General features: G+C 56.1%; 1 protein-coding gene and 1 long non-coding RNA gene across 2 annotated transcripts in view; one reads left to right on the top strand and one right to left on the bottom strand.

The window, feature by feature from the left end:
• CERCAM (cerebral endothelial cell adhesion molecule) overlaps positions 1-6,918 on the top strand; it is a 39,465-nt gene that overhangs the window by 13,296 nt on the left and 19,251 nt on the right. Inside the window, exon 3 of the mRNA XM_073223694.1 lies at positions 6,587-6,746. The gene's annotated coding sequence lies outside the window, so the exon portion shown is untranslated. The remainder of the gene's footprint in view (positions 1-6,586; positions 6,747-6,918) is intronic.
• LOC118970452 (uncharacterized) lies at positions 241-4,695 on the bottom strand. Its single transcript, XR_005058448.2, has 2 exons — positions 1,395-4,695; positions 241-395 (listed from the first exon to the last, which is right to left on the bottom strand). It is a non-coding gene; the product is annotated as an uncharacterized lncRNA (long non-coding RNA).

The following is a 6,918-nucleotide window of genomic DNA, read 5'->3' as shown; positions in this document are numbered from 1 at the left end:
GGAGTAGGGTAGGTTGGTGCGCTGGGCAAGCCAGGTTCTCCGTGGCATCCAGGGATGCCTGTGCTGTCGCTGAAACTGGTCAGGGCCATACTCCACAGCATTTCGGGTCATTTTCAGCCTGGAGTTGCTGAAGGGTCAGAGACAGGTGACCTGGGCTCAGCCCCAGCAATGACCAACTGCCACCCCCCCAGCAACTCCGACCCCTGATTTTGAGGAAATAAACGAATAAATAAGCCCCACTATCTCCGAAGATTTGTCTTTAATGAAAGGGGTTCGTTTCTCCAAGTTGTCTCCAAAGCCGAGGCGATTGCCCGGCTGGAGCGCATCATTCCCGACGCTTCTCTGACTCCGGCAGAGGCTGACGGAGGCTGAGCCCATCGGTCGGTCCGGAGGCTCTGGCGGGAGGGGTCATTTTATTTGGGATTTGGGGGTCGATGTAGGCTTTTTTGTTGTGGGGGTATTGGTAGGGGGATAGGTTAGAACCAGTTCAAAACGAGTTAGCGAGCGCTTTCTGCCGGCATCTTCTTTCGCCCCCGACTTCCTGCGGCTCAGGCCGAGGGCGGGCCCCTGGGACCACATTCGGGCCCCGCCGCGGCGTGCCAGCTTCGTTCCCGGCCGAAATTTGAAAAGGGGAAAAACGACGCGATCGACTGGAGGACCCGCCAGCCGGGACCGGTCACCCGCAGAGGAGGACGACGGCGACGACGAGGGTGAGGATGGCGGCGCGGGTGGCGGGGACCGGCGTTCCTCCTCCGCGCGCCCGGCCGGCGCCGCGGTCCTTGCGCTGGGGCCGGGCAGCCGCCGCCCGGAGGGATCTCGCCCGTGCCGAGTTGTGTCCCTTCGGCTCCCGCCCCCGTTGCGCCCAGAGCTCAGCCACAGATGTCCAGCCACAATTCTCGGTTGGCCGCAGACCCGTACAAGAATTGCGTTTGGACAATCAGTGGCGAAGCCCCCGAGTTCAGGGCCCCGGGCACCTGGGGGGCTCCGCTGCGCTCCTTGAAAGAACCGGACTAGGAGACCTCCGGAGCCGCGCGTCCCACTACCTTGCAGACGCTCGCGTTCGCGGCCCATCCCCGCGGTAAGAGGTGGACGAACGGGCACGCAGCTCCCGACCCTGCGTGGGGATCCCCATCGCCCCTGGCGTGTGTCTCCTTCGATGGCAGCCCAGGGTCCCCAGAGTAGCCCGCGTTAGGTCTCTGCGCCGCCCCAGGTCAGGGGAATCTCCTCTGTCAGGCCCGGGGAACCCCGACTCCCCTCTCCCCGCCCCCAGCCTGGGTTCCCCGGGCTCGCCAGGAATCCCGAAAGCAGGGGCCCGAGGCCGGGCCGCGTTTCCGAGCTCGGGGTCCGAGCTGCTGGACTCGGGCCCCCGCCCCCGCCCAGCCCCGCGCACGCACCGGCTCCGGCGCTCTCCGCTTCCCTGTGGCTGAGTCGCGGCCAGGGCGCCGGCGGTGGCGGTGGCCGCCGTGGCTGGGGCGGCGGGGAGCGCTGGAATGCGCCGCCGGGTCACCTGCAGCGCCCGGGGAGCCGGGCCGGGAGCCGGCGGGATGGCGAGGCGCAGGGCTGAACCCGAGCGGGCGCCTCTGGCGGCTCGGGGCCGGGGCGGGCTTTTAGTGGGCCGCTCCAACAATACGGGCCTGGCGCGGAGAAAGGGGCTCGGCTGCAATTGGTACTGGATTTGAATAACGCCACGGGGCCATCAATGGTCATTGTGTCGGCGGGTAATGAATCTCCGCTGTCTCTCGGGCTGGCCAGGCAGCTGCAACCTGCGCTCAGGCAGCTCTTAAAGACATAGCGTGCCCCTCCCCGGGGGCGCCCCCCTCTGCACTGGCCGGACCCCTCTCCCTCCCACCCCCACCCTGCGACCTAGACTCCCAATGCCCCGCCTGCCCCCTCCTCTGAACCCTTTGCCCATAACCCCCTCCCTCCTCCTGGGTCAGGCACCCGCTTCTCAGCCCTGCACTCCCATGGACCTGACCCAGGCCCCTGGCCTTGGTTGAGCTCCCCACTAGTGCCCAAGGGACACCAGGGTTTTTTCGCCTCCCATCTGCGTCTAAACCTGAGGCCACTAGAGCCATGCTTCCTTAAGCTCCTGCCTCAAGGGCTTCTAGCTGGAAGGTGAGGAGGGGACCGTCTGGAGGTCAGAGGGTCACCCCCTTAAAAGGCTATGCTGAGGATACGAAGGGATGCAGTTCCAACCCCCAGGCTCAAGATGCCATCTCCAGACCACACCCCCAACTAGGGATCTAGAAACTGCCTTCTCCCCCACAAAGGACAGGGCTTGATTCCCAGGCTGCCTCCTGCAGGCTCCTAGGGGGATGGAGACCAGGGTGGGGAGAGGGGCGTGGAATTTATTGATGCCTGTCTTGTCATTGTCTCTTCCACTGGACAGCCCACCCATCCAGGAGGGCAGGGCTCTGTCTAGGTCTGATGTGCCCCGACCTGCACCCCAGCCAGTTTGGGCAAAGAGAAGGTTCTCATCTACTGGGGGAACACACACCCAGCTTCTCACCTGCAGAGCTCAGCCAGCCTGTCTCTCCCCACAAATCACACAGCCTGCGTGGAAGTGTGGCCAGTTTTTCCCATACATCCTGCCCTCCTCACCCGAAGGAGAGGACCCCAGTGTTCCCCAGACCCCCAAAACACCCCTGCCACTGTCCTGAAGTCCTCTCCTCACAGTCTGTGGACTGCCTCACCTGGTGCCCCTGCTAAATTGTGATTATTGGTTTGTCTTCTCTCCACTTGAACAGGAAGTGGGTCCTAGTAATCTTTGTACCCTCCCCCAACCAGTCATTGCCTGTCCATGCGACTTCAAAATAAACCACCTACACTTCTTGGAGTTTCTTATAAAAATTGGAAAAATATGGCTTCTGGGGAGTAATACTCAAAGCTGGGGTTTCACAGAGGGGGAGCACTGCTACCCGGCCCAACTCCTCCTAGTGCCCCATCCGACCATAACAGTAGCAGGAATAACCAACCACAAGCGCCTCGTGTGCCAGGCACTAAATAAGCACTTTAAAGGTCACTACCTCATGACTCCTCACAACACCCCTGGGAAAGTAGGTGCTATTATCAGCCCCACTTTACAGATGAAGAAACTGAGATTGGCAGCAGTTAGGTCCCTAACCCCCGGCTGGCAGGTGATGCAGTCAGAGTTGTAATCCAGGGCTGCTGCACACTGTAATTTCCCAGCCCTTGCTTAACAGCGATACAGAGGGAACTGACGGAAATGTTATCAACTAGGATGCTGCACTTCTCAGGGTCGCATCTCGGAGGCTGCTAAACCCTGATCTTGGTTCCCTGGGGTGGCAAGTTCTGTCTGCCTGCGTCCCACTAACTCCTACCTCAGAAACGCACACTCAAAACGGCGATTACAATTGTAATTTATAACCCTGTCCAAGTCCCGACCCAGCATGGCAGGGACACAGTCTTGATGGAGCAGACCACAGTGGTCTCTGCACAAGTGGAGAACCCCCAGGCTGGTCCAGCAGCCACATTCTAGGAGGAGGGCTTTTCCGCCTCCTGGTGTGTCAGCACTATTTAAAGCCTTCCGTCCTGGGCAGAGGCAGGTCAGTTCGCCTCTTCCCCTCAGGGAAACAGAAGCCAAGAGGAGTTCTGCTACTCCCGGAGGACATTTATAGAAGAGGAGGCCTGCTGCGTGCTGGTCGGGAACTCGGCAGCGTGCAGATGTCCCCACAGAGAAGGAGGACCACCCCGGGAACGGGGAGGTTGGGAAAGGCAGGCAAGGCGCTGCGGCAGGCACTGTTCCAGAAGGAGGGAACAGGGTGCCCCGAAGCCAACAAGCAAAAAACTTGGGGACTCTGGAAAGGAAAGAAATTCGGTATGGCTGGAGCACAAGGAGAACAGAAAGTGCCAGATAAAGCTGGGGTTGACCTGGCGGGGGCCCTCTAGAACCTTGGGAGGATTTGCGATTTTATCCTAAACACAGTGGGGATCCTGAAAGGTCTGACAAGTTCAGATTTACATTTTTAAACGTTTTGCTGAGCTGCTGAGTAGAGAATGGGGTCAGGCATGGTCAGGTGGGGCAGGGGGTAAGTTGGATGACAGGAGACCAGTTGGGCCGCTGCTGGTTTGCAGGTGAGAGCTAGTGGTGGCCTGGGCCCAGGTGACGGCACAGCAGCATCACAAACTGTGTCAGGTGTCCTCAGGCGGCTTGCTTGGCCTTGAGTAACATTTAGTGAGCACGTGAGGTGTATTGTGTTTGCTGGAGGCTGAGGTAGGGGGTAGAGAAAGAGTCCGACATTGCCTCCCCAGAAATAACCCTCCAGTGGACAGGTGGACACACAAATATCCAGCCAGCTTCAAATGAAAGAAGCAGGGCCACAGGAAAACACTTTAACTGAAGTATTAGCAAAATTCAATGTGATTATAGAAGACTGAGTGATTCATTCCAATAGGGAAGATGTGGGGAAACTCCTGGAAACCAACATTGCCTCAGGCTTCCAGGGCAAGTGAATTCCCATAGACAGAACCTTAGTTATTGCCTCTGTGAAATGGGGCCATTGTGTCTATCCTACCTCCCTAGAGATTGTTGTGGTGTTGGAAGGATCCAAACACACCTTGCATTTGTTTACAGTAAGGTTTTGTCATTATCTTCCAAAACACACACATACACACACACACACACACACACAACTGTTGTAGCTTCTGTTGTCTCCCTATCCCTTAAAGACCAGCTGTCAGGGAGAAGCTGGCAAAGTTGCCCATACTGCCAGTTCCTTGCGCCATGCCCATCCCCCCAGGACTGTCATTTTGCCAAACACTGTGCCCAGCTCAAAGGATATGCTCAGTGAATGTCTGCTGAATGAATGAATGAGTGAATGAATGAATGCTTTATTGAAATAATTAAATGAATGGGTGGATGGACGGACAGATAGATGGGTGAAAAAACAGATATTGAGACACTTGGATGAAAGCTGAAATGAATAAAGAATTGCCTGTGGGTGCACAAATGCAGCCGGTCAGCTGAGGCTCTAGGTGTGGAACCAGGGATCTTTCAGGGGGTGCATTGACAAGGCAAAAAGGCGGCTTACTTCATGCCGTGGCCTCAGTCCTGTGCTTCAAAAGCAGGCCCAAGTCCTGGAGTGTGGCAGACCAGAGCAGCTGTGGCAGTCTGTCCATCAGGCTGTACCTCTGTGCTGGATATTTCCAACCCTGAAGTCCTGTCCCCAAATGCTCTCATCAACCCAGGTTCCACTGTGGTCTAGCCTCCCAGCCTGCTATGGAGAAGAGAGCCCTGCCACCTCTCTCTGCCTCCCGGAGCCAGGCCCTGCCTGCTCTGGCCTCCAGTTCCCCCTTTTGTGCCCAGCACTCTCTTAAGAGTGGCCAGTGCTCTTACTTGGGGACTGGCCAAGTGGCCTGCCTTCAGAAATGACTTGACAACCTGATACATTCCCAGTCTCAGAAGATGACAAAGCTAAGCCAGTGTTCCCACTCAGAGGGGATCCTAAGACCTCTTCTGCCCTGCACAGCATGTTTCAGTTAAAAAAGATGTTCCTCTCCAGGAGACAGGTGAAGGAGGGCAGGGAAGCCTGCCAAACTAAGGTGGCCATCTCCAGCCACCTGGGACGCTTCACCTCGTCATGCTGTGCTGTGGTCTTCATCGTGTGTATCACTCTCTGAAAGCCTCTTATTCACAGGCTCTCACTGGTCTCTCCGCTAGCATGCAAGACAGCCCATGTGCACAGGGATCACATCCTGTTTACTGCTGTATCCCCAGCACCTCAAACAATGCCTGACTCTTAGAAGGTGCCAACTTTTATCAAATGTCTGGGTGAAGGGATAAACAGACAGGCAGATGCATGGATCATTGTAGTCCAGTTAACAACTACCATATATTAAGAGCTGGATGCTGGGCTAAGCACTTTTCATGGATCACTACAGCTTTATGAGAAATGCCTTTACTCGCCCCATTTTACAGAGCAGGAAGCTCAGGCCCAGAGAGAGGAAGCTACTTGCCCCAAGTACAGAGCCACTAAATGACAGAGCCACGTTTTAGACTCAAGTCTATCCAGCAGCAAAGCCCGCTTTCTTGACCACCCGATCTGTCTCACTCTGTTACCCAGCACCCAGGGAGGGTGGAGCCATCAGAGGTTAGAGTTGAGACTCAGACATTGTCTGATTCCATTTATAGAAATATCCAGAATAGGCAAATCTAGAGAGACAGAAAGCGGATTAGTGGCCGCCTAGGGCTGGAGGGAGGGGAAGTCGGGAAGGAATGGGGGGCGAAGACTAAGGAGTGTGGGGTTTCTGTCTGGAGTGATGGAAATGCTCAATTGATGGCGGTACTGGTTACACAACTCTGTGAACATACTAAAAGCCATTAAATGTTACATCTTAAATAGGCAAATTCTATGAAATGTGAATCACATTTTAATAAAGCTGTTATTTTAAGAAGATCTGGGACTCAAGAATCTCACCTCTCCCTCTTACCTGCTAGGCATGTATGCCACTTCCCCTTCTCTGAGCCTCAGTTTCCCAACCAGTAAAATGGGACAGATAAATGTCTCCTGAGGTTCATGTGAACATTCAATGAGATAATACATGTTATTGTTCCCGTTTCATCAAGGAGGAAACTCAGTCCCAGGGAAAGGAGATGGCTCAGCACAGAATGCACGGCTGGTGAAGAGGGTCTCCTGGCACCGCCACTTCCTTCAGCCTCGCACAGACCGGACCGATGTCTGTGCTCCCACCACCACTCTCTTCCATCTGCCAACTTCTCTTGGGCTGTGAGGCCCTGTCCCCTCACTGCCCACGCCCAGAGCACACCGAGGCAGCCAGGTTCCCCTAGAGCACAAGACACCACCTCTGCCAGCCCCCACCCTGCTCCCCTCCTGGGGCCAGGATGCTGTCTTGCTTTTGCTTGTAATAAAGAAAATATCTCAGCTACCCTTCCACAGT

The sequence above is a fragment of the Manis javanica genome, chromosome 2 (assembly GCF_040802235.1).
Source record: "Manis javanica isolate MJ-LG chromosome 2, MJ_LKY, whole genome shotgun sequence".
Classification (NCBI taxonomy): Eukaryota; Metazoa; Chordata; class Mammalia; order Pholidota; family Manidae; genus Manis; species Manis javanica.
This window is presented reverse-complemented; position numbering and strand designations above follow the sequence as displayed.